Raw genomic sequence first — 27,575 nt, forward strand, 5'->3', positions numbered from 1 at the left:
GTCTACATCCTTAACTATATTAGAATGTGTTTTGTTATCTGAAGTAGCTAGGATATCAAAGCAAATTCCATGAACATTCTTATCAAAGCAAATAATATTGACGTGTTTCAAAATTTAACTAAAATTTAGATACTTAACCTAATTATAAACATTTATTATTGTTTAAACATTTATATCTTTCAAGAGCACCGTTTTTTTCTCCATTTGAAACGAGCAGAATCTTAGAAAATAATAAAACAATATGATCAAAAGACGTGATTTTTGGAGATAATATGCAGTACACCAAGCAATGGTTCCACTTAAACATTTAAACGGCTATAACAACGCAAGCATTTGTTGAAACAAAGCCTTATTGTTTATACTAAAATAACTTGCTAGGTTAGCGTTTAATCACTTTGACTGCATCTGAATCCCATTCTCCAACATACATGTTGTCATCTTCATCGATGCATAGAGCTCGCGGCATATTCATTCCGTCATAGGTCACATGGTAAAGGAAGGCACCATCTTTGTTGATTAAACTGATTTTGTTGTTTTTCATATCTGCAACGATAATGTTACACGATGAATCGCAACATATGCCATACGGATCAAAAATGTCGCTGGACAATCCGTGGTAACGAAATCTTAACATGCCGCCGGCGTCCGTGACAACAACGGCTCTGACGTCAGAGACACAGATGTCTCCATTGCCGTTCTCGGCTATATAGGTGGGACAGACGTACAGAGGGGTGTTTTTATCCCTGAAAATTTGAAAATTAGGGTTTCCGTCCAACACTATTACCTTCCCATAACTTCGTTGACCAACTTTATTGTTCCAAAGACAAATCAGAAAGCCACCTAATTTCCGGAATGCAAGACCTTGAGGCGAAAAATCTTGCTTAGGTAAGCTCCCGAACGCTGTAGGGTCTTCTTCTTGTACGCATGCTTCAGGCCAGATTTTATAACATCTATTTTCGTCTGTTCTTTGGCTAAATACCGAATCCTCGGTTCCATATATAAAATCAGTGAACCAATTATTAGTTTTAGTTGCTATGTACAATCCACACGGAGAGAACATTTTCACTCTGTCTACTTTACATCTTCCATCGCTATTCACAGCCGAAATACACACTTCATCGTTCTCACTGCAGCAAATATCAACTGTATATAAACGTCGACCTAAAGGAATGGTTCTCTCAATTTTAAATACCAATGCATATAGGTTTTGAGCTTGCCTGTTTGCCTAAAAGAATAGATATATTTTTTAGCATTCATAGAAAAAAAAATGACGTTTGCCTTTTGAGATAACAATGTAATTATTTATCCATGCTCACTTAATAGCAGGCTTTGGGCGAATAATACTGTAAAGCAATGAATTGCATTATCATTACTTCATGAATTTGGGCATAAAATTAACAATAAGATTACTGAATTTTCTTGAAGTAATGCATTACATTACCATTACATGAATAAAGTAATACATTACCATTACAATATCTGCTCTTTGGTCATCAAAGTTTTAAAAGTTTCATTTTTACCTGCATCCTGTGCCGAGATTGAAAATCTTCCCAAGTATATTAAATAAGCGTTCTACAGGAGCAATGGAAGTTGGGAGGGAAAGATATTATAATACATTAATCTTGTATTATCTATCAAACCCAACTAATGTATTAAATATAAAACATAATTTTAGAGAGAGAAAGAGAGAGAGAGAGAGAGAGAGAGAGAGAGAGAGAGAGAGATGAAGGGATGGTGTGTTCACTTGCTAATAGAAATCTAATGACCGAAATTAAACATTTGTATTGACAAGAAATAAATAATATAGGGCTCTTTAAAAAACATACCATTGTTTGCCTCAGTTTGTATCTTTGTTTTTCGTTCAGAATCAATAAATCTTTCTGCGCTTTTGATCTGCATTAAAGAGTAAATTAGACTTCTGAATCGCAGTTTGCACATTTTAAAATTTATCTAAATTCCATTTATAAGAACTACCACAGTAATGTAATCATACAAAAATGCAATAATGCATTGCTTTTAATTCTATTTGTTATTTTAAATGCAATAAATGACACGTGCACATATATTATGCATTATATTTTGGTTCTATTTAATTGAATTACATACAGAAAAAGCATGTTGTCTAAGCCAATAACATGCATTTCTTAAAAAAACCCAGACAATTTCAAAATTCAAATAATTAATGTCTGGATTAATTTAAAAGAAAGTTCATTTCTTATGATTTACATTTTTGTAACGATGCAGGAAACTAATTAAAAAATGGATCCACATACATGTAGAATGACACCATACATAAATTCCATTTTTAGAAAAAACGTCAATCGTTAAAATGTTTATGCATGCATGTGTATGGTATAAATTTAACATAGAACAGACTAAATAAACGCAAAAAAGAAATAAATTTTATCTAATCTTATTAATGTTTGTATCTTACCTGACAAAACAAATGAATGGAACGGAACACTAGTGTGTATTTTTTAAATATTGTGTAGGGGTTTTCCTCTCAATTTCTGAAAACATTAAAACAAAAGTACACGTAATCAGATTGTCTTGATTCACAGCGCATCTTGTTTGCTCAGATGAAAAATATGCGGACATATTTACTGTTGGCAAATGCAATTGATATATGCATTTATCACCTAGTTTTGATCGTTTAAACAAATATAACATTATTTATTTGTAGATATTGTGTACACATATTTTATCATATGAACTACACGAGAATGTTGTATGCACCGACAATATATCAAATACATACCAAAAAATTGCAGCATCGATTTATAATATTAAAACAAATTTAAATGCCTAGTTATGAAAAAAAAATCGAATGATGTTTTCCTGTTTCTTTTCGTTATTTAATCTTAAAGATCAGTTATCGGAACGATTTGTCCATAAGAACGAACAACCGAATAAAAAGGTACTGTTGTTGGTTTAGATTTTTGTTATGTAAAGAATTTATCACAGACGCTATTATTAAACAGAATAAACATGCACTTGTACACTTTTTAAACCAGTATTTTGTGGTGGATGATGAAACTTGTCTTTGTCATATGTTTAATATTTAAGCAACTGTAAACACTTTTCTAAAAAAATTAATGCTTGTGTATTATTCAATGTTCCTGGGTTCAAAATTATTTCATTATCTTAAGATTTGATTTCAATATATTTACTATCTGAATGCCAAAAAAATTACGTGTTAAAAACAGCAAATATTTAATGTACAATTCTTAGGCATTTAATGTTTTGTTATATCTAACAAAAACCACATTTCTATTCAGAATCCTACTTCATAGACATCATATAAAGAAATCAGTTTTTTAAATGTCTCATTATTTTGTAAATTGCATGTACTTGTTGCGCTTGTGAATTCTATGGGCAACATTAGATCTGGTAAAATTACAGTATTTCACAATCATAGACAGACATGTAAGTCAAGTACAATCATTCGAACATTTCCATGACTGAATCTAAAATATATCGCCGATAATATTTATCATACATCAATAATATCCGATGTTTTTAATAAAATCTGAAGATTCATGAAAAAAGAAACAAAAAAAAGACAGAAATCTAGGCACATATAAGCAAAGTTCCATAAAAAGGTGATTATTTATTAATGGCGCATAATAATAAGCGTCGCCTCAAAACTTCGAAATTTTGTTGGAGACATTGAAACGATGTCACCTTAATCTTTTTTATGATCAAATGGGAGTAACACTTATGAACTTTATTTCCGGAATTTTCCGTATCGAATTTAATTTTGTTATTTCAGTTTTTCCTTGTTTACAAAATTGCGAAACAAGTAAGTAAAAATAAGTAATTAATTGTTTATTTCAGTGTCACATGGCAATATTACACGTAAAATTTCATATAGTTACAAGACATTAAATACTGGCTTCCTGTCTTAAAAGATATACGAGACACTAAAAATAAGACAGGTTATGCCCCTTTGCATCAGAAGTACAAAATACAGCAAAATTATAAAGTATCAGCATGTTTCCTTCTTCTATACATTAAAACAAGCGTTTTTGGCTAAAATGTCTTCTGCATTTGAGTTATTCATTAAAAGGTATAACTTATCATTTTCAGTAAAATCTTCAAAGTTTACCTCAATGTTTTTAGACTGTGCAAATAGATAAAAGCACGTAGGTCCTATCACTATAACATTCACAATGTATTAAACTGGTTTTTTTATCCTCTAAAACAGTACCTGAACAATATTTACATGTTTTAAAAGTGGAGTTTCTGGCTTGGAATATCTACCTTTTTCTGTATCACTAGAGGTCATGAACCATTGCGAAAGTTTAATAGTATCCATCTCTTATTTCTACAACATACATTTTCAGCATAATGACACGTGCCTAAACTATTTATATACAATCAATGTCTTCTTTATTTGTTACCATTTGGTTTGATATTATCATTACATAACTGTTCATGCCACTCTTTTTTTACCCCTTTCTAATAGCATTTACTTGATATGTACAAGTCTGTGTTTCGACGTAAAATTTGAATCAACTATAGTACTTATATTATATTTTCAATAATATTTTAACACTATACTGCCAGGACCGTTTAACTTTACATGGGGGGTATTTCTGTCAAGTTGTTTATATTTTTTCTATAAGTATTTAACATCCATGCACACATTTCGAAAATTGTGTTCATATATTAGAAGAATAAACCATTATAGTTGAAATTTTTATTCTGTTTTTTTTCTTATAAGAATGCCACTTTGGAAAAATTCCGCCGCTAAACAGGCTAAAACATTCAAAAACTGTAAACTCAATACGAAATAGAGACATTATTGGGAAATTAAGTTCTCTGATTGGTACCTTACTGAATGTATGGCCCGCTCTCCTGGTGCGTGTCAATCTTCCACACATGCTGTCATATTACACGTAACTATGGTACTGATGTATTCGAAAAACAACTGGCAAAACACCAAGGTAGGATTCGCTTTACCTTGTCTTTGTTTTTTCTTTCTTATCTGAATGGATTTTACTTGTTTAAAATGATTCTTAATAATTGAAATAATAATAATTCAAAATGTTATTTTGATGGATTTTACTTGTCTGATTCTTCATTATTGAAATGATAATAAATTTAAAATGTTAGTGACGTTTATCCTCAAAAATTCATTATTGTAATGACAGTTATTGTGTAATATAATCGAGTTTTGTTCATTGATAAATAAAACGATAATTGTCGTTTAGTATGATTGACTACTGTTTATTGACTTATTTAGTTTCTTCCTAAAACTGTATAATACACTTCAAGCTGACACTTTATCCTTAATTTTTCAGCTTTTCTGGCCAAGTAATTTTAAAGAAATTTTTTCATAAATATCAACATATTATCAATAAATCCTTATTATCTCCACTTGGAAAGGGGCGTGGCCCTTCATTTTAAAACAACCTGAATGTTTATTATTATATGTCTTCGCGCATGCGCTTACCACACATTGTCACAGATCGCACAGTAACAGCATGGCTTTAAAAAGACAGAGTGTTTTTGTAGAAATTGATACATGTAAAAATAATGGTACCTTGTAACTGTTTTAGATTTACAATCACTAATGTGCTATGTTGGATGTAGTGCAGTCTGGATGTAAATATATGGTGAAGACACTATGGCCTCTTTATCAACGACACACGTGTTCGATATGCACGCTAAGTAGGGCAGCATAACATGAATTTGTGCAAAATAATACGACTACGTTGGGAGAAAGTTTCATATAGCCGTCTATTTAGCGGGACAAAACTTTGGCGGATATCGGTGGATATCATTAAATTTGGCGGATCCGTTTCCTTAAAATCCTTTTCCTTCCATTGAAAGTCTATTGTCAATTTAATTCTACATATGATTTAAGCCAAAATCATAAGCTGCGTAAAATTTGATGTCTTAGTCATGTAATTTTGTCATGCAAAAGAGCATTACCGCATTTACCGTGAATAATATATGTGCAGAGTGAACTGTGCACTTTTCTGATAAACCTGATAAATGTAGTTAAATTATGAAAACATTAATGATCCAAACGTGAAACAGTAAATTATAAATACATGTGCATTTAAGCATAATAATATTTAAATTTATGCTGCGCTCGCCCCATCAGTAGCACACAACAAAATGGTAGGAAACATTTTGCATTTGCATCTTCATGCTTCGCAAATTAATTAAATATCATACGATTCATGTAACACGCTATGGTGCATAAAGTACAATATGATGAAAAATAAAGAAACTCGGATTAACATATTTATTCAGGTTTACATTTTTTGTACTTTAAACTCTTAGAATTCCTTTCCCCCGCTTTTTGATAAAAAATTTAATTTGACAAACGCTCAAAACTACGCATAATGTGAACTCAATTTAAAATTCTTTGGTATATGTGTTTTTGAAGTTTAATTCATCAAACTTTGACTAAAAAACATGAAAATACATAAGCAATACAAAAAAAACAACATCATAATATACCTTGATCAATTTCTGAAAAAAATAAATGCATGATAACTCTGGTCAGCAATGATCGTTGTCATGTGTTATCGTTCCTTACACCACCAACAGCGTCAACACTCTATACAAAGATACGTAATCAGTGTATGACCATATTTACGTAACGTTAACGTTATCAGTAGTTCATATAGGGTATGAAAGATATCATGATCAATGGCGTGATTTTATAAAATGTAGACGTTATGATGGGTTGATATTTGTATAAAGTCTTTGCATGGTCAATCCAATGTTAATGTTTGGCGTCGCTGTTTTTTATCTATAATATTTGTAAATTTCAAGGTAACGTCACTCAAACAAAAAAAAGCTTTTTGTTCCAACATTTAAAGGAGGTCATTCAAAATCAAAAGCCGCTTTACCAGTGCGGAAGGCAAAGCTTTTAGCGTTATTATCTCCTGCGACGTTATGTTAAATGGTAAACCGTTAGGATAGTAAACTTTGAAATAACTGGATTTCATAATAAGCCAGTCTTAACAACAGGGTCAATCCAATGTTAATGTTTGACGTCGCTGGTTTTTTTTTTGTCTATAATATTTGCAAATTTCGGGGTATCGTCACTCAAATGAAGAAAAAAATACGTTTATTCCAACAAGTTATGGGAGGTCATTTAAAATGAGAAGATGCATTACCAATGCGGAAAGTCGAGTTTTTAGCCTTATTATCTCCTGCGACGTTATGTTGAATTTTTAATCGTAAGGATAAGAAAACATTGAAATAACTTGGATTTCATAATAAGCGGTCTTAACAACAAACTCTCCATTTCATGCAATGAATTGAATCAATATTTTTATATAAAGAACTTTTTTTTACCAATCGAACTGAAAACCATTAGCTACATGAACCCTTGTTAGCGTCCCGCACATAATGCTCCAACGTAACAACGAACACTATAGTCACGTATTGAACCATCTTTCATCTATCGTACTGAAAACAATTAGCTACATGAACTCCTGTTACCGTTCCGTACATCAAGCCCAACGTAACAACATTCATATCGTCACGTATTAAACCATCGCATTGCCAGATAGATCGATGTTGTTACTATTTTCGAAATCTGTGCAAGGTAGAGTTGAAGGTTAAAGTGTTATAATAAGGTTAGTAGAACACGTCTAGATGGGTTGATATGTTAAGAAAGCAAGATTGTTTGGGCCATTTATTGGCTTTATCGATCTACTTCCAAAGGAGAGCTCTGTATCAATTAATATGAAAACGTTCCAATATATTAAATATTTAAAGCCTAATTGTATGAAGTTTTCCTTTACTAATTATTAGTTATTAACTTGAAGAATTTAATATAAAAAATCAAGTATATTTTATGGGCAATTGGTGGACTATCTAGCTTCCTAAATGCAATGCTATGAATAAGTTTAACTCTTTATCGGTCCCCCAAACAAACCGGTGGCCAAGAGGCAGTACTTACAGTGACGTCAAACAAGCACCAACCTCCATAGTTTGTTACGTCAATGTTATTTTAGTACTATTTCTTGTGGATTCCAAAATTTTTCATCAGCATGATTCTTTTTTTTTTTTCTTTACTTTTGTTTTTTATTACAAAATAGAAGCATAAATTTACATGTTTGGTACTTCATTAAAAACAGGCATCAATTGTTTCTGCTTTAAAAAAAAACAATTATAGGAACTGCAACGTTGAATTTTCACATGATGAAACAAGAAAAGATATTGAAGTGGTATTCGCAAATTGTTTTTCCCACGAAACGAAACAATATACACATAATATTACAGTAAACAAATACATACATAATATGATAAGAATGAACGGCAATAATAATAGTTTTAAAGAGCAGCATTTACTTGTAGAAATAGCTGCATAAAATAAATTTCTTTCTATCAGTAAGTTCGATATTAACTTAATAATACACAAGTTTGAGCGGTGCTTCTAAAATTATATTGACGTAAAAAGTGAAGATACATATAGATGGAATTACCAAATGCTTGTCCAAGTTCATGCTGATATCAAATCCGTCAAAAAACTAATCTACAAAGGGTTTGAGAAAAGCGGGATCGCTGAGGCCGTTCGCTACAAGTTTCCATCATGTAAACAGTGATCTACATGTATAGTGTCCGTTGATTAAACTGTAGTTACATTGTGCATAAAACTGATCTCCTTTTAAATGGAGTTATCTACTGAAGTATTTGTATCTTGTCATTTTAATACTTATAAAAGAAATTTGCATGCTTGTCTGAATACTGATATTTTACAATAGTATTTTGTATTAATATGGAAAGTGTAAGTTTGGTTCTCTCGTTAACGTTCCCTAAGGCAAATCCGGTAAACATGTATTTTTTTTTGCGCTCTAATGTAACCGCAGAAATTGAAAACGCAGAATATAATTTGATACTTTTTAGGGGTTAAACCGCAAAAATTTCAACCCGCAGAAAATACCCGTTATACGGTATCAGTGTCCATGATTAATGGAAAACTTTTTTTTTCAATTGTTGTGTGTCAGCTGTCAAGGATACTGTTAATCGTATGTTATTTTTTCGTCGACACACAGACAAGAGGAGAATTCTAACTTTGATATTTGAGGGTTGTACGTAGCGGTGCAGGCTACGTCCTTGCATGTTATTCACAAAAAGTTTGTTGACATCTTTTCTTTTTCTGCTACATGTGATATGAATAGAAATATTTGCAGATGAAAGGTCAGCGATGTAAAATGATGATGAAATTGTTCCTGTTATACATCGTGGTGATCAATATGGTGATAACAACTGCCGCAGTGACGACAAACAACCGTATACTGCTGAGCAGTGTGTTGGTGGGGACTGCTCTGGCCGCCTCAGTCTCTCTCTCTCTCTCTCTCTCTCTCTCTCTCTCTCTCTCTCTCTCTCTCTCTCTTGGAGAATGAATATTACATGCAATTTTTGCCAAGATGAATTTAGAATAAAGTTTTTGTTCACAGTTACGTTATAAAGTTTATTTATTATGCATGTAATACAGTACATGCATAATATGTTTTATTTAGCTGTTAATTTTTTTTTTACATACACCGATCTTGCCATTATTCATTCAATATTTCAGATATATTTAGCCTGAAGTTACGACTTTACTTACATACAAAGACCCTATTTCTATTTGGAACACATTTCTGTTTTATTCAGCTGGAAGTTACGAATTTGGTTTCACGGACCTTGCCCTTCTAACGACCGCTGTCCTTGTGACTAACTTCCCGAGAAATCAACAGGCCACGCAGGGTATATAAATTTATCAACAATTATAATTACTTTAACTTTAAAACATAATATACATTCGAGAAAGCTGGAAATTATTTTTTTCGTGCACCTGTTGAACGTGTGTCATTTAGTCAATTGAATGTTAATTGAATAGACTGAATATATGACTGATTGTTGATTGTGTTGATTGTAAAGCTATTTAAATGTTGATTATTGGGGCTGTAAGGATGACTTAAGGTGCCTCACTACACCTTGAAATAGTTTCTCAAATCAGCAGAAAATCACTTGATTATGATAGATAGCATGATGAATAAGAAGTATGTGTGTCAAATAGGCGGAAAATATACAATTTTAGATAAAAATGACATTTTCAAAAATTTCATTCAGTAAACATGAACAAAAGCCACCGGCGGATTCGAAGTAATGACCTGCGGTTCACAAGCCTGATACTTTAACCACTGAGCTATTACGATATACATCTAAATTAATTGATACGAACAGTTTAACAAAACTTTTATATCGACACTTGTGACGTAGTGTCTTAAAAAGTATAAGTCTCGGTGAAGTGAATTACCTTAATGTTGATTAATTGAATTGTAAAGATGATTGAATGCTAATTAAATGAATTAATTGTTGAGATCACTTAATTTTGATTCCCTTAACGTTACATAAAGAATAGACATATTGAGTGAAATGCAACATAAAGCATAGACACATGAGTAAAAAATAGGAATAGACATATTAAGTCAAATGTTACATAAAGAATAGTCACATAGTATTGAGTAAATATAACATGAGGAGGCGACATATTGAGTGAAATTTAACATGAGGAATAGACATATTGAGTGAAATGTACTATAGAGAAGTAATACAGAGTGAAATGTAACATGAGGAATAGACATATTGAGTGAAATGTAACATTTTAAAGACACATATTGAGTAAAGTGTCACACGAGGACGACGCATATTGAGTGAAAATTAACATAAGGATTAGTTATTCTGAGTCAAAATAACATTAGGAATAGACCTATTTAGTGAAATTTAACATGGAAAATAGATATATTGAGTAAAATGTAACGTGAGGAATAGACAAATTGAATGAATTGTAACACACACGAGAAAGAGACGTATGGAGTGAAATGTATCATTAGGAATGGATATATTAAATGAAATGTAACATGAAAAAAGACACGTATGGAGTAAAATGTATCACGAGAAAGAGACGTATGGAGTGAAATGTAACACTCAAAATAGACATATTGAACGACATGTAAGATGAAAAAGAGACATATCGATATTGGCAAGAAGACAGTGTTCTTACTCGATTAGATTTTTTCTTCATTAAAAATACAGGACATTTAACTTTTCTTTCAAATAAAGTAATTTTTCGTAACTGGGTAATTCTTTTTTTAGACCCTTGTTCGGCGCCGGGTTACACTGTTGATCCATTGCTTGGTTGTTACCGTATTATACGGCTTGATACTACTCGTAGGGTAACTAAGGACCAGGCGAAACAACAGTGTGCAAACGATGGCGGAAGACTGTCATTGATTAACTCAGAGGCAGAGGCCAACGAACTACGGGATAAACTATATGTAATTTCATTTTAATATCTATTTATTCAATTTTGTGTTTAAATCACTAATGTGATAGAACACCTTTTTTGATATTCATGAATTGAAAGTTTACCGGTCATTGTAATTAAATATTTTGATAGTTTTATATTCAGCACGGTTATTGAATAGTCCACGAAAATTATCCATTGTTAACAGTTAAGTGCAACAGGATTACTAACAGTCTAGTAAAACAGAATTACAAACAGGCTAGTAAAACAGAATTACAAACAGGCTAGTAAAACAGGATACCAAACAGGCTAGTAAAACAGGATTACAAACAGGCTAGTAAAACAGGATTACAAACAGGCTAGTAAAACAGGATCACAAACAGGCTAGTTAAAAAGGATCACAAACAGGCTAGTAACACAAGATTACTAACAGGCTAGTAAAACAAGATTACAAACAGGCTAGTAAAACAGGATTACAAACAGGCTAGTAAAACAGGATCACAAACAGTCTAGTAAAACAGGATTACAAACAGGCTAGTAAAACAGGATCACAAACAGGCTAGTAAAACAGGATACCAAACAGGCTAGTAAAACAAGATTACAAACAGGCTAGTAAAACAAGATTACAAACAGGCTAGTAAAACAGGATTACTAACAGGCTAGTAAAACAGGATACCAAACAGGCTAGTAAAACAGGATTACAAACAGGCTAGTAAAACAGGATCACAAACAACAGGCTAGTAAAACAGGATACCAAACAGGCTAGTAAAACAAGATTACAAACAGGCTAGTAAAACAGGATCACAAACAACAGGCTAGTAAAACAGGATACCAAACAGGCTAGTAAAACAAGATTACAAACAGGCTAGTAAAACAGGATCACAAACAGGCTAGTAAAACAGGATTACAAACAGGCTAGTAAAACAAGATTACAAACAGGCTAGTAAAACAGAATTACAAACAGGCTAGTAAAACAGGATACCAAACAGGCTAGTAAAACAGGATTACAAACAGGCTAGTAAAACAGGATTACAAACAGGCTAGTAAAACAGGATCACAAACAGGCTAGTAAAACAGGATCACAAACAGGCTAGTAAAACAGGATCACAAACAGGCTAGAAACACAAGATTACTTACAGGCTAGTAAAACAAGATTACAAACAGGCTAGTAAAACAGGATTACAAACAGGCTAGTAAAACAGGATCACAAACAGTCTAGTAAAACAGGATTACAAACAGGCTAGTAAAACAGGATCACAAACAGGCTAGTAAAACAGGATCACAAACAGTCTAGTAAAACAGGATTACAAACAGGCTAGTAAAACAGGATCACAAACAGGCTAGTAAAACAGGATCACAAACAGTCTAGTAAAACAGGATTACAAACAGGCTAGTAAAACAGGATCACAAACAGGCTAGTAAAACAGGATACCAAACAGGCTAGTAAAACAGGATTACAAACAGGCTAGTAAAACAGGATTACAAACAGGCTAGTAAAACAGGATTACAAACAGGCTAGTAAAACAAGATTACAAACAGGGCTAGTAAAACAAGATTACAAACAGGCTAGTAAAACAGGATCACAAACAGGCTAGTTAAACAGGATCACAAACACGCTAGTAAAACAGGATCACAAACAGGCTAGTAAAACAGGATCACAAACAGGCTAGTGCAACACTAGTACTAAAAGTCTACTACATTAATATTACTAACATTCGGTCATTTTGAAGGTCATTTTCCTTTCATTTGTTTATTAGACGAAGGTCTGAATCCAGTCCCTGCAATAGTGACCGCGTTTATACAGGGCAACAGACAAGACCCTTCCTCACCTTGGGTTGCAGAGGACGGTAGCCCGCTTCCTTACTTGCCTTCGAAAGTGACAAGTTCTGGAACAACTATAGTGTTCTATGCTTCAAAAAGCGGGTTTGTAAATAATGCTGCTAGACCTGATGTCGCTTTAAATACAATTGTATGTGAAATTGGAACTCAGTAAAACTATAAGAAAATTTCTTTTCGTTTTTTTTTATTTTTTTGTAGTACTAGTTCATTAATGCATCACTATATAATAGGTTGATAGATCTGGATTCATAGTTTGTTAAAAGAGATAATTTAAAAATTGTAGAAACGATGATCTTTCTACTAGACATAATCTCCAAAACATCTTTCCCTTATACTTTAAAGGCGAAGAAAAGGGGAGAGAGTGTGCTTTCCTGCTGTATAGTCTTTTGCTTTCATTCCTCTTACCACCTCAGGCGGATTTCATAGGTGTTACAACGTCAATTCATAGTGTAGTAAACATGAGAATTGTAGAGATTAGGTCCATGTTTCGAATGTAATACTTTTACACTTTGTTACATTTTACACATTGTTTTCACTTGAACTGTAATGGCACACTTTCATTGACATGATTCCCTTATAGTCACGAGCTAGAAGAAAAAAAGAATATCAGATCAGTTATGAAAACCATAATGGTTCAAGCATAAAAATGGGACTCTGTTTTTTTAACTCGATCTTAATGATTGCTAAGATTAAAAATTGTCAGATCAAATAATGGTTTTTAATTGGTTATTTAAAAAAAAATAAACAACATAAAATTGGCTAATTTAGTTCAATTTCCTTGTAAGACTCGTGTAGAAATTTTAACATGTTTAAATGACAAAGTCAAAAGGCTGTTCTTTTTCTACTTATTACTCTTCTCTTAAAGTACCTTTCTGTCTTTGCATTCTATTTTTTGAAGGTATAATAACGCTACCACCTGTGATTTAGGAAAATTGGCATGAGCCCCGCCCCTTATTCATGATATGTTTATGAGATATTGTGTTTCGATAGTCAACACACATCTCAATTTCAGGGTTATTTTAGCAGGCAGCTAGACGCGGCTATGTTAGGGCTGCTCGATTAATTTCACAGCGATCTGTACTTCATAAGAGATGACGTCATAGTTAACTTTGACGTCACGACCTGCATTCCTTTCGATAGTTCTTAGGGAATGTATCGTAACTTAATAAGTGATATTCATTATGCATAATAAAACCGCTTCATTCCTTTACATAGACACTGTTGTAAGTACTAGTTATACTAAATTCAATATCACCGATATAGAGTATAAAAAAAATCAACAGTTTAAAAGCTTCGTAATAGGTAAATAACTATTCATAAACTAATGGTTTTGAGAACCCCCTGCTACGTGTAATCTTTTGAATAGTGATATGTATATGCATATAAAAACGGCTTGGCGCAAGTAAAAATAAAACAATCTTAGTATATTTTACGTGAAATCGGGAGAGAAAATAAGTACCCATGTGAATCTTGCTGGGGGAAACCAACCGATTGACCCAATTTTGTGTAAATCGAGCCTAAAAGGTAAAAATGTGCCTAATTTCGATGGCGGTACGAAATGTCTTGACAATATTTCAAATAAACGGAATATTTTTATGAACCCCCAGCAAGAACTGCAAAATACATCACATATCGAAGGATTTTTCATAAAAATAGTTTTTATTTATTTTCATTATTCACTTGCGCCGATGCCATTTTTATAAATTATTTACTGTGTTAGAATACACCCGTCGAGAGCTTAAGAAAAATATATGAAGTTACAAAAATACATCAAATATAGTGTTGAATGTCACTGTTTATTTATGTAATAAAAGTTTAAAGTAACTCGCTCATTAAAAGTATTTTTCGATATGTATTTAACTTCGGACAGCCTTAACATAGCAACGTTTCTTTTGTTGCTTTTTTTTAACATTTAATCTTTTCATTGTTATTTAATTGTATGTTCTTTTAATCTGTCTTACTCTGAAAAATTATTTTTTATTTACCACCTAACTCATATCATATCTCCTATCTCACTGTCTGTCTCTCTTTCTTTTCCGTAAAATGAAAATATCCACATAGTAGAGTTAATAATAAAACACAAACTTATTTTGAAATTAGGATAAAATCAAATTCGAGGAACATATCCTGACCAAAGAACAGGATACCCGTTTGTCCGATGAAAGCTTAACAAGTCTGGAATTTATACATATTATCCTGTTTCCATGTGATGGAAAAAGAATGGTTGTACGTATATAACAAAGTAAATCCTGGGACTTCCTGTTACCGATTTTTACTGTACAATGATTATATACATAGTTGTATCTGTTTGATCTGAAAACACATATAGACACATCTTGAACGATCCATTTACAAAAGAGGGGTACCCAGATTTAAAGTCCTGTATTAGAAGTCAAACGGAAATCTGTACCAACACAACTAATGATACTCAAAAGAATTAAACCTAAATGTGTATCTGATACTAAGCAATCTGTATGACAGAACCTTTTGTACAAGGTAAGTAGGAACACTTGTTCTTGATTTTGATTGAAACTAAAATATAAAATAAAATATAAACTAAGATTAAACGTGTAATATTGTAAAAATCTCTATCTACCTCTCTCTCTCTCTCTATACTATTTACATATTGGTATGTAATCCATAGCTTTATGTTTTGACCATAACAGATATTTAAAGACGCCATCTTCGGTAAAGTGGTGCGTTACCTTGTATGACAACATGGTAAGATCTACTTCGCTTGTTTTTCTTTTTAAATGAGTAACAACAGCTAAAATAAAATTTTATGGATAATGGGACATCTGAAACCATTTTTACATATCATCAATGTACGGGAATAACCTTATATCTTCTCTTCAAACATTCTGGCAATTATTTTGATTTATGCGTAATCTTATGATAGAATTTTAAATGTGAACAGGCATGCTCGCGCACAAACCAATGCGTGTAGGCGTGCGTGCGTGCGAGTGTTAACTTTTCTTTCAAATAAAGTAATTTTTCGTAACTGGGTAATTCTTTTTTTAGACCCTTGTTCGGCGCCGGGTTACACTGTTGATCCATTGCTTGGTTGTTACCGTATTATACGGCTTGATACTACTCGTAGGGTAACTAAGGACCAGGCGAAACAACAGTGTGCAAACGATGGCGGAAGACTGTCATTGATTAACTCAGAGGCAGAGGCCAACGAACTACGGGATAAACTATATGTAATTTCATTTTAATATCTATTTATTCAATTTTGTGTTTAAATCACTAATGTGATAGAACACCTTTTTTGATATTCATGAATTGAAAGTTTACCGGTCATTGTAATTAAATATTTTGATAGTTTTATATTCAGCACGGTTATTGAATAGTCCACGAAAATTATCCATTGTTAACAGTTAAGTGCAACAGGATTACTAACAGTCTAGTAAAACAGAATTACAAACAGGCTAGTAAAACAGAATTACAAACAGGCTAGTAAAACAGGATACCAAACAGGCTAGTAAAACAGGATTACAAACAGGCTAGTAAAACAGGATTACAAACAGGCTAGTAAAACAGGATCACAAACAGGCTAGTTAAAAAGGATCACAAACAGGCTAGTAACACAAGATTACTAACAGGCTAGTAAAACAAGATTACAAACAGGCTAGTAAAACAGGATTACAAACAGGCTAGTAAAACAGGATCACAAACAGTCTAGTAAAACAGGATTACAAACAGGCTAGTAAAACAGGATCACAAACAGGCTAGTAAAACAGGATACCAAACAGGCTAGTAAAACAAGATTACAAACAGGCTAGTAAAACAAGATTACAAACAGGCTAGTAAAACAGGATTACTAACAGGCTAGTAAAACAGGATACCAAACAGGCTAGTAAAACAGGATTACAAACAGGCTAGTAAAACAGGATCACAAACAACAGGCTAGTAAAACAGGATACCAAACAGGCTAGTAAAACAAGATTACAAACAGGCTAGTAAAACAGGATCACAAACAACAGGCTAGTAAAACAGGATACCAAACAGGCTAGTAAAACAAGATTACAAACAGGCTAGTAAAACAGGATCACAAACAGGCTAGTAAAACAGGATTACAAACAGGCTAGTAAAACAAGATTACAAACAGGCTAGTAAAACAGAATTACAAACAGGCTAGTAAAACAGGATACCAAACAGGCTAGTAAAACAGGATTACAAACAGGCTAGTAAAACAGGATTACAAACAGGCTAGTAAAACAGGATCACAAACAGGCTAGTAAAACAGGATCACAAACAGGCTAGTAAAACAGGATCACAAACAGGCTAGAAACACAAGATTACTTACAGGCTAGTAAAACAAGATTACAAACAGGCTAGTAAAACAGGATTACAAACAGGCTAGTAAAACAGGATCACAAACAGTCTAGTAAAACAGGATTACAAACAGGCTAGTAAAACAGGATCACAAACAGGCTAGTAAAACAGGATCACAAACAGTCTAGTAAAACAGGATTACAAACAGGCTAGTAAAACAGGATCACAAACAGGCTAGTAAAACAGGATCACAAACAGTCTAGTAAAACAGGATTACAAACAGGCTAGTAAAACAGGATCACAAACAGGCTAGTAAAACAGGATACCAAACAGGCTAGTAAAACAGGATTACAAACAGGCTAGTAAAACAGGATTACAAACAGGCTAGTAAAACAGGATTACAAACAGGCTAGTAAAACAAGATTACAAACAGGGCTAGTAAAACAAGATTACAAACAGGCTAGTAAAACAGGATCACAAACAGGCTAGTTAAACAGGATCACAAACACGCTAGTAAAACAGGATCACAAACAGGCTAGTAAAACAGGATCACAAACAGGCTAGTGCAACACTAGTACTAAAAGTCTACTACATTAATATTACTAACATTCGGTCATTTTGAAGGTCATTTTCCTTTCATTTGTTTATTAGACGAAGGTCTGAATCCAGTCCCTGCAATAGTGACCGCGTTTATACAGGGCAACAGACAAGACCCTTCCTCACCTTGGGTTGCAGAGGACGGTAGCCCGCTTCCTTACTTGCCTTCGAAAGTGACAAGTTCTGGAACAACTATAGTGTTCTATGCTTCAAAAAGCGGGTTTGTAAATAATGCTGCTAGACCTGATGTCGCTTTAAATACAATTGTATGTGAAATTGGAACTCAGTAAAACTATAAGAAAATTTCTTTTCGTTTTTTTTTATTTTTTTGTAGTACTAGTTCATTAATGCATCACTATATAATAGGTTGATAGATCTGGATTCATAGTTTGTTAAAAGAGATAATTTAAAAATTGTAGAAACGATGATCTTTCTACTAGACATAATCTCCAAAACATCTTTCCCTTATACTTTAAAGGCGAAGAAAAGGGGAGAGAGTGTGCTTTCCTGCTGTATAGTCTTTTGCTTTCATTCCTCTTACCACCTCAGGCGGATTTCATAGGTGTTACAACGTCAATTCATAGTGTAGTAAACATGAGAATTGTAGAGATTAGGTCCATGTTTCGAATGTAATACTTTTACACTTTGTTACATTTTACACATTGTTTTCACTTGAACTGTAATGGCACACTTTCATTGACATGATTCCCTTATAGTCACGAGCTAGAAGAAAAAAAGAATATCAGATCAGTTATGAAAACCATAATGGTTCAAGCATAAAAATGGGACTCTGTTTTTTTAACTCGATCTTAATGATTGCTAAGATTAAAAATTGTCAGATCAAATAATGGTTTTTAATTGGTTATTTAAAAAAAAATAAACAACATAAAATTGGCTAATTTAGTTCAATTTCCTTGTAAGACTCGTGTAGAAATTTTAACATGTTTAAATGACAAAGTCAAAAGGCTGTTCTTTTTCTACTTATTACTCTTCTCTTAAAGTACCTTTCTGTCTTTGCATTCTATTTTTTGAAGGTATAATAACGCTACCACCTGTGATTTAGGAAAATTGGCATGAGCCCCGCCCCTTATTCATGATATGTTTATGAGATATTGTGTTTCGATAGTCAACACACATCTCAATTTCAGGGTTATTTTAGCAGGCAGCTAGACGCGGCTATGTTAGGGCTGCTCGATTAATTTCACAGCGATCTGTACTTCATAAGAGATGACGTCATAGTTAACTTTGACGTCACGACCTGCATTCCTTTCGATAGTTCTTAGGGAATGTATCGTAACTTAATAAGTGATATTCATTATGCATAATAAAACCGCTTCATTCCTTTACATAGACACTGTTGTAAGTACTAGTTATACTAAATTCAATATCACCGATATAGAGTATAAAAAAAATCAACAGTTTAAAAGCTTCGTAATAGGTAAATAACTATTCATAAACTAATGGTTTTGAGAACCCCCTGCTACGTGTAATCTTTTGAATAGTGATATGTATATGCATATAAAAACGGCTTGGCGCAAGTAAAGATAAAACAATCTTAGTATATTTTACGTGAAATCGGGAGAGAAAATAAGTACCCATGTGAATCTTGCTGGGGGAAACCAACCGATTGACCCAATTTTGTGTAAATCGAGCCTAAAAGGTAAAAATGTGCCTAATTTCGATGGCGGTACGAAATGTCTTGACAATATTTCAAATAAACGGAATATTTTTATGAACCCCCAGCAAGAACTGCAAAATACATCACATATCGAAGGATTTTTCATAAAAATAGTTTTTATTTATTTTCATTATTCACTTGCGCCGATGCCATTTTTATAAATTATTTACTGTGTTAGAATAAACCCGTCGAGAGCTTAAGAAAAATATATGAAGTTACAAAAATACATCAAATATAGTGTTGAATGTCACTGTTTATTTATGTAATAAAAGTTTAAAGTAACTCGCTCATTAAAAGTATTTTTCGATATGTATTTAACTTCGGACAGCCTTAACATAGCAACGTTTCTTTTGTTGCTTTTTTTTAACATTTAATCTTTTCATTGTTATTTAATTGTATGTTCTTTTAATCTGTCTTACTCTGAAAAATTATTTTTTATTTACCACCTAACTCATATCATATCTCCTATCTCACTGTCTGTCTCTCTTTCTTTTCCGTAAAATGAAAATATCCACATAGTAGAGTTAATAATAAAACACAAACTTATTTTGAAATTAGGATAAAATCAAATTCGAGGAACATATCCTGACCAAAGAACAGGATACCCGTTTGTCCGATGAAAGCTTAACAAGTCTGGAATTTATACATATTATCCTGTTTCCATGTGATGGAAAAAGAATGGTTGTACGTATATAACAAAGTAAATCCTGGGACTTCCTGTTACCGATTTTTACTGTACAATGATTATATACATAGTTGTATCTGTTTGATCTGAAAACACATATAGACACATCTTGAACGATCCATTTACAAAAGAGGGGTACCCAGATTTAAAGTCCTGTATTAGAAGTCAAACGGAAATCTGTACCAACACAACTAATGATACTCAAAAGAATTAAACCTAAATGTGTATCTGATACTAAGCAATCTGTATGACAGAACCTTTTGTACAAGGTAAGTAGGAACACTTGTTCTTGATTTTGATTGAAACTAAAATATAAAATAAAATATAAACTAAGATTAAACGTGTAATATTGTAAAAATCTCTATCTACCTCTCTCTCTCTCTCTATACTATTTACATATTGGTATGTAATCCATAGCTTTATGTTTTGACCATAACAGATATTTAAAGACGCCATCTTCGGTAAAGTGGTGCGTTACCTTGTATGACAACATGGTAAGATCTACTTCGCTTGTTTTTCTTTTTAAATGAGTAACAACAGCTAAAATAAAATTTTATGGATAATGGGACATCTGAAACCATTTTTACATATCATCAATGTACGGGAATAACCTTATATCTTCTCTTCAAACATTCTGGCAATTATTTTGATTTATGCGTAATCTTATGATAGAATTTTAAATGTGAACAGGCATGCTCGCGCACAAACCAATGCGTGTAGGCGTGCGTGCGTGCGAGTGTGTTTTTGTGTGTGTGCGTGTGAACTTGATTCGGCATTGATTCCGAATACCGATTATCCAATATATTATAAATGCATATACAAAATTGTCTTGACCATCATTCTGGCCTTATTTAAGGGTTAAGTATTACAGAAGAATACCGTAACCACTTAATATAAAGAATTTAGAAACTTTAATACACAAGTTTTAGATATGTATAGCTTTGTATATATGATAAGTTTGTGTTCAACAAATTCATTATGGTCCTGTAAACATCATACTATAAATAGGTCAATTATTAACAATGCAATATGAAAATTAAAATGGTTTGCCCGTCGACCGGTACGTACGTGAAACTATTATGGTCAAACTCTACTTGTCATCTATTTAAAAAAAAGTTCATGCTATATAGCCAATGTATTTTTGCTCTTAATATGAATAACAGATTGAAATAAATTAAACATGGCATTCAGCATTTTGTTTTTTAAAATAAACTATATATTATAATTCGATTTTTTTAAAGACATATGGAATTGGTCAGGTAGGGTATAAACGTTTCACTAAAACAGACTGTGTTAAATCTCTTCATTGCACCTGATCATAAACATTGAACGCCACATGTTTGTTAGAACATAAATAAACTAAACGTTTTTTTTCAGACATTGAAGCAAGCTCAGGATATATCATTGTACAAGTACAAAGTCAACAGAACAATTCAACTTGGTCCTTTAGTTTATATAATTGATATTGTTGGCAACAGAGATGGTGTCATGTGTCTTTCAACTAGTTCATCCGTTGAAGTGTGGTATAAAAATATACAATTTCAGTCTCCCTTAGGAGGATACGTTGCTTTTCAAGGGGAAATGAATGGACAACTTCAGTTCATTTATGGAAATAAAAACTCAGTACTTAAACAATGTGTAAAGTCTCAGCTATGCATTGAACCCGTGGTTTTATGGGGGAAAAATACAAATATATGTACCGATGTACAGCCGGGGTGCTCTCCAATATTCGGCTACAGCCCTCAAGGATTAGCAGTAGGTAAATCAGGGCATATTTGGTTTTGTCTTTGGAATAGTAAAGTTGGTAAAAAAAGTTTAGGGAAAGTGATATCATTAACAAAAAAATTCGAAATTTTCACAGATAAAAATGTCCCAATCTACGTCTGCCCCACCTACATTGCAGAGAACGGCAATAGCGAAATCTGTGTCTCTGACGTCAGAGCCGTGGTTGTCACGGACGCCGGCGGCATGTTGAGATTCCGTTACCAAGGAAACTCCAGTGACAGCAACTTTGATCCACGCGGGTACGATAAGGCAACTCTCAGCGATCAAATTCCTCTGATCGAAATGACGTCACAATAAGCAGCATGATGTCAAATTTTACTCAGAATTATGTCGATTTTATCTTTATCTCAGGTTTAAATTATAAAAACTACAGGCATAAAATATCACTAAAAACTCTTCTAACTGAATATATCTTTGGTTTTTCTCTATTACGTATAATTATCATTGATGACGTCACAAGCATGTTTAATAGAGGAGATCATGTCGGGAGACAAATCATCGGAATGCAGTGTAAACAATGCCGAAATAAGACTTATTTGATACAGATACCCAAGATTTGATGAGTGTCAGTTAGGATATAATCAGGATAATACAGGCATGGATATTTTGTGTAATCAGCGAGTGTTATAAGGTAAGCAGATCGACATTTATCTGGCTTGACCAGCCTTTCCTCTGTCAGTGTGTACAAAAAAAGGCAAAAGTGTAACACTACCCCGGATATTATGAAAGATGACTTCGTTAAATATCAATGGTGTATGACCTAAACTACTTGGAAAGTGCTGCTAGAATCCTGTGAATTGTTGTTTTAAATGAAAAAAAAAGTTATATTTTCAATGAAATTATAGAAGTTGAGAGGGTTTCCGATAAATATTTACAATATTTATTTTATGCGATTAACAATAGGATTCTAGCAGTAATACTAATAAACCTGAACTAATTGCCGATCGAATTATTGTAACAAACAGACAAATGAACTTCGGGGTAGTGTTACATTTTTTCAGTGATTTTTTGTTAAGGTAAAAAATTGATCTATTTATAACTGTCACGTGATACCATGGCACGGCAGCTTCAAAGATCCAGTCTATTCCGAAGTAGAAAAATAATATCTTGGTGAACACATTCACTTGGTATTAATATACCGCACTGTTTTCATAAATATAAACAGTTTTCAAATAGATCATAATTTTGACGGTCATTAAACTAAAAGTTGCCTTAACCTACCCGCGCATATGGCATTTGTTGCGATTCGTCGTGCAACATTATCGTTGCTGATATGAAAAATGACAAAATTCACGTGGTTGACAAGGACGGTGCCTTTCTTTACCACGTGACCTATGAAGAGATCAGGATGCCTCGGGCTCAATGCATTGACAAGAATGATGACGTGTATGTGGGAGAATGGCATACGGATGTGATTAAAGTTATTTCACGTTAAATGGAGTTTTCTTTTTTTTCTTTATTTTTTTTTGGGGGGGGGGATGCAATCAAGAGTGCAAACTGTTGTAACAAGTATCTTTTGATCTTAACAACTAAATTTGCAATATAATTGCATTAGACCTAATACAAGAACATCTAAAAGGTTATGTTATGTTGTGAACTTTTAACAGAAGTCCTGTCAATGTTAGACATTTTTAAAAAAAATAAAAATTGCTGATTTAACACTGTTGTATTGCATTGTACATATATTCTTGAGATTTTATTTACATTTAAATTCTTCATAACTTAAAAAAATTCAATTTTCATCATAAACAACTTGTATGACCTTTACACCATTCTTGTACCAGGTTTTTATGAAAACAAATGTCTTTGCTATGAGTATTTTTGAATTGTACCACACCGGAGTATTTAAAAGATTATCTTTTGCCTTTGGGTGATCATTATAGGTAATAATAAAACATAACCATGAATTAAACACATCTTTCCAAAAACCATTGCTTACCTTGTGTTAACATTCAGTAACAAAGCTATCACCAAAATCAAACCATTACTGTAAAAATTCATTTCCATAAATGGTAAATAAAAAATCCATTCATTGTTTGTTTGATTTTGTAAGCCTTTTAATCCATGAACATTTGAGAGATATGATAAAATTGTTAATATCAACCATTTTCAACCCTCCTGATGAATAGTCCTGGGCAATGACTGACCTCTTAACTTTATCAATCTTAGATTTCCACAGAAATTCTATAAAAAATTAAGGTATAAAATTGTTTCTCTCTTTGGATTTGGTAGTGAAATAAATGATTTAGTTTTGGAAGGAGCAAACTTTTAATAACAGTAATTCTACCAATGGGAGTGAGAATTCGTCGTTTCAATTGCTCAACCAGAGCAAATTTGGAATTTGCAAATTATAATTCATACCGGCAATATTGTGAAGATTTACTGAGAACTGTATTCCTAAATGGTTAAATGTTGTTGACCCCCAATCCAATTTCCATCTTCTGTGATGATAAAACTGATCTGAAATTTTTTGATCCAATATAAAAAATCTTTCTCTTAGATGTATTTATTTTGATACCAGAAAAACTAGAAAAAAATATACAGTGGAGCCTCAGTTATCCGGACGCTTTCGTTCCCAAGTTGAATCGTCCGGATAGGTGAAGCGTATCTGAAATGTGTCTATTTTTGTTATGAATGATAATGTATTTGTATGTAATGGCTCCCAGTGTTGATACTAGTTTTTTCTTGCCTTTCATACCATATAGCAACACATGCTAGAGTGAACGTTTTCAAGAGACAAAGAACTCTGCTTTATTTTATTATTTTGCCATGAAATATTAACCGGACAATAATGATAACCGAATCTAGCTGAATTCTTTCTGTCCAAGTGTGATATGTGTGTGATACACTGTTGTTCGCAATTTTCCAATTTTTGAAAGTGATTTGGGAAGTCAGTGTATTTATACAAGCATGAGGGTCTAGCACGTAAAAAAGGTGTGAAACTTAATTGACAGGGGTAATCTTTTGTACTGAGTAGGGTATCATCAAATTTTACCGTCCGGTTAAATGAAGCAAAATTAGTAGTAAATAAGTGTTTTGTGGTAAAAACAGACTGTCCGGATCCGGAACGCGAAATTCCGGATAAATGAGACAAAATAACGTATCAAAAATCTGTTCCCAAATAAAATCGTCCGTAAACTGAAGCGTCCGGTTATCTGGCGTCCGGATATCTGAGGCCCCACTATGGTTTCTAGAGCTGTAAAAAGAGATTTTGGGGAACAATCAAGGACTAGTGAAGTGTCATCATTAATAAGAATACCTTTAATATATTTTTTTTGTTTAATCATTATTGCTAAAATTTCTGCACACATGATAAATAAATATGGAGCAACAGGGTCTCCTTGCCTGCATCCCCTTTTTACAACAAACTGTTGTGATAAATGGCCGCACTGTAAAATAGCAGCATGGAAGTTTGTATTTAAAATCTTAATCCACTGAATAATATAGTCTCCAAAGCCAAAATATTTAAGGACTTGGAATCAAAAGCCTTTTAAAAATCTATAAGCACTAAAAGACCAGGTATGTTTTTGAACTCAGAGTAAGATAACAGGTCATATATAAATCTAGTAATCTCTCCAATGTATCTTCCCTTAATAAATCCAGACTGTGTATCGGATACAAGATAATCTAATACTTTCTTGATTCTAAAACTAACACACCCTGAAATAATCTTGTACAAAACATTTAAAAGAGTTTTTTTTAAAAACTGTCTAGGCTTGTCACCTTAAGGTAGATATGAGATAATTCCAAGTCTCTGTGAGATGGATAGTTCCTTCAAAAATATACAGTTAATGGCACGTACAACAAAATTTTTAATATCTTTCCAAAAGAATTAAAACAATTCAGCAGTGTACCCATCACCTCCAGGAGATTTGTTGTTCTTCATATGTTTTATGACATTTAATACCTCTTTTTATAAAAGAACTTTTTCTAGACCACTTGACAACTCATTTTCTAACTTAGGTGAATTGTAATTAAAAAATAATATTATCTTAATCAATCCTTACTAAATTTGTGTCCACACTTGCATATAAATTTTCCTAGTACTTCTTTACATAATCTAGTATTTTTCCTTGCCCATATGGATATATCCCTCTAACTATTTATAGAATCGGTAGGACAACAAAGTAGTGCCTTTAAGCAAAATAGTTCCTATACTTGCAGAGTGTATATACATTTATTGGGACATTTAAAATCAAAATGCTTGACACATGTCAGAAAAGAGGATTTGCAATTTTAAAAGCAAGTGTCAAAAATGAATTATCATTTAAAGAAAAGAATGAAAATGTTTGATGTACACCCTTTCCAAAACTTTGATATTCCCTACTTTTACTTTCATTTTCAGAGTTTTTCAATACAGACGCATTTTGCCGGAAAACGAATCTGACTTCACACCACGAAATTTTAACAGGAAAGAGACAATTTGATGATCTTTCATTGAAGAAGTCCTTCGTTGGTGAACAAAAATAAGGGCCGGAGCTATGAACCATAACGTTAACATTACCGCCTATGGAAAATGCATTAGTGGACTATACCCATATTTTTATGAATTAGAAATGTAAATAATAATTCCTCTTCTTGTAAAGAAAACAAAGTCACGCCATAAGGATTTGCAAATTCCCATTTGCCGCTGAATTTGAATATACCATGGTGAAGTATGCTTTAACCGAACATCATTGTTCTCATCAATGTAAAGATGGTAATGGTCATCTTTACAGGCCTCTAAGGGTTCCACATTTTGATTAAAAGCTTCCCAACCGCAATCATTCAAGAGATACACCATGACGTCACATGACTCAACTGATGGTAATGTTGCCAAATTTACTGACCACTTAGTAACATCCCCTATTGGCAAAATATCCTTCTCAGTATTTGCACTTTGCAACTCGTCTAGGAATTTAAAGATAATCAAATCGAATAATATTAAATTTATCCTGTTTAATAATAATGTTTGTGATAACTTAGGTTTATTACGCTCTTAATAGAGGATTTACAAATAAGAAATAAACACTGAATTCAAGAACAAACTAGTACTGTTTTCAAATTTCATTAACGTAACGCACAGGAGGCTCGTCACGCAGTTTTTCAACCTTTTATATCTACCATCTCTTTACAATAAAATACATTGTAAAATATATTGTAAAAAGGTAGAAAAACTTCGTGATGAGCCCCTGTGCGTAACGTGCATATTGGCTTGATATTGAAATAAACATCAATAAATATGATGTAATGAAGTTCATTATAGACCTTACCATTTTACATTTGAAGGGTTAAATCGTAAAGTTTATGTATTGTATTTAGTGTGCCGATTTCAACATGTTCAAAGTGACCGCATTTCTTAAATTCCAATGCATTATCTAATTCGTCGTTTAAAATTTCCAATTTTAATTCCTCAGCAAGCTTGCACAGCCTTAAAGGGTGATCTCATCTGTAAAAGTGACAGG

General features: G+C 32.8%; 2 long non-coding RNA genes across 2 annotated transcripts; one reads left to right on the forward strand and one right to left on the reverse strand.

Moving 5' to 3' along the window:
- Positions 1–1,131: 1,131 nt before the first annotated feature.
- LOC117688127 (uncharacterized) lies at positions 1,132–2,577 on the reverse strand. Its single transcript, XR_010711317.1, has 3 exons — positions 2,435–2,577; positions 1,827–1,893; positions 1,132–1,225 (listed from the first exon to the last, which is right to left on the reverse strand). It is a non-coding gene; the product is annotated as an uncharacterized lncRNA (long non-coding RNA).
- A 17,942-nt stretch (positions 2,578–20,519) lies between these two features.
- Positions 20,520–22,359, forward strand: LOC117688112 (uncharacterized). Its single transcript, XR_010711318.1, has 3 exons — positions 20,520–20,615; positions 20,786–20,840; positions 21,724–22,359. It is a non-coding gene; the product is annotated as an uncharacterized lncRNA (long non-coding RNA).
- The last annotated feature ends 5,216 nt before the right edge of the window (positions 22,360–27,575 follow it).

The sequence above is a fragment of the Magallana gigas genome, chromosome 1 (assembly GCF_963853765.1).
Source record: "Magallana gigas chromosome 1, xbMagGiga1.1, whole genome shotgun sequence".
NCBI lineage: Eukaryota > Metazoa > Mollusca > Bivalvia > Ostreida > Ostreidae > Magallana > Magallana gigas.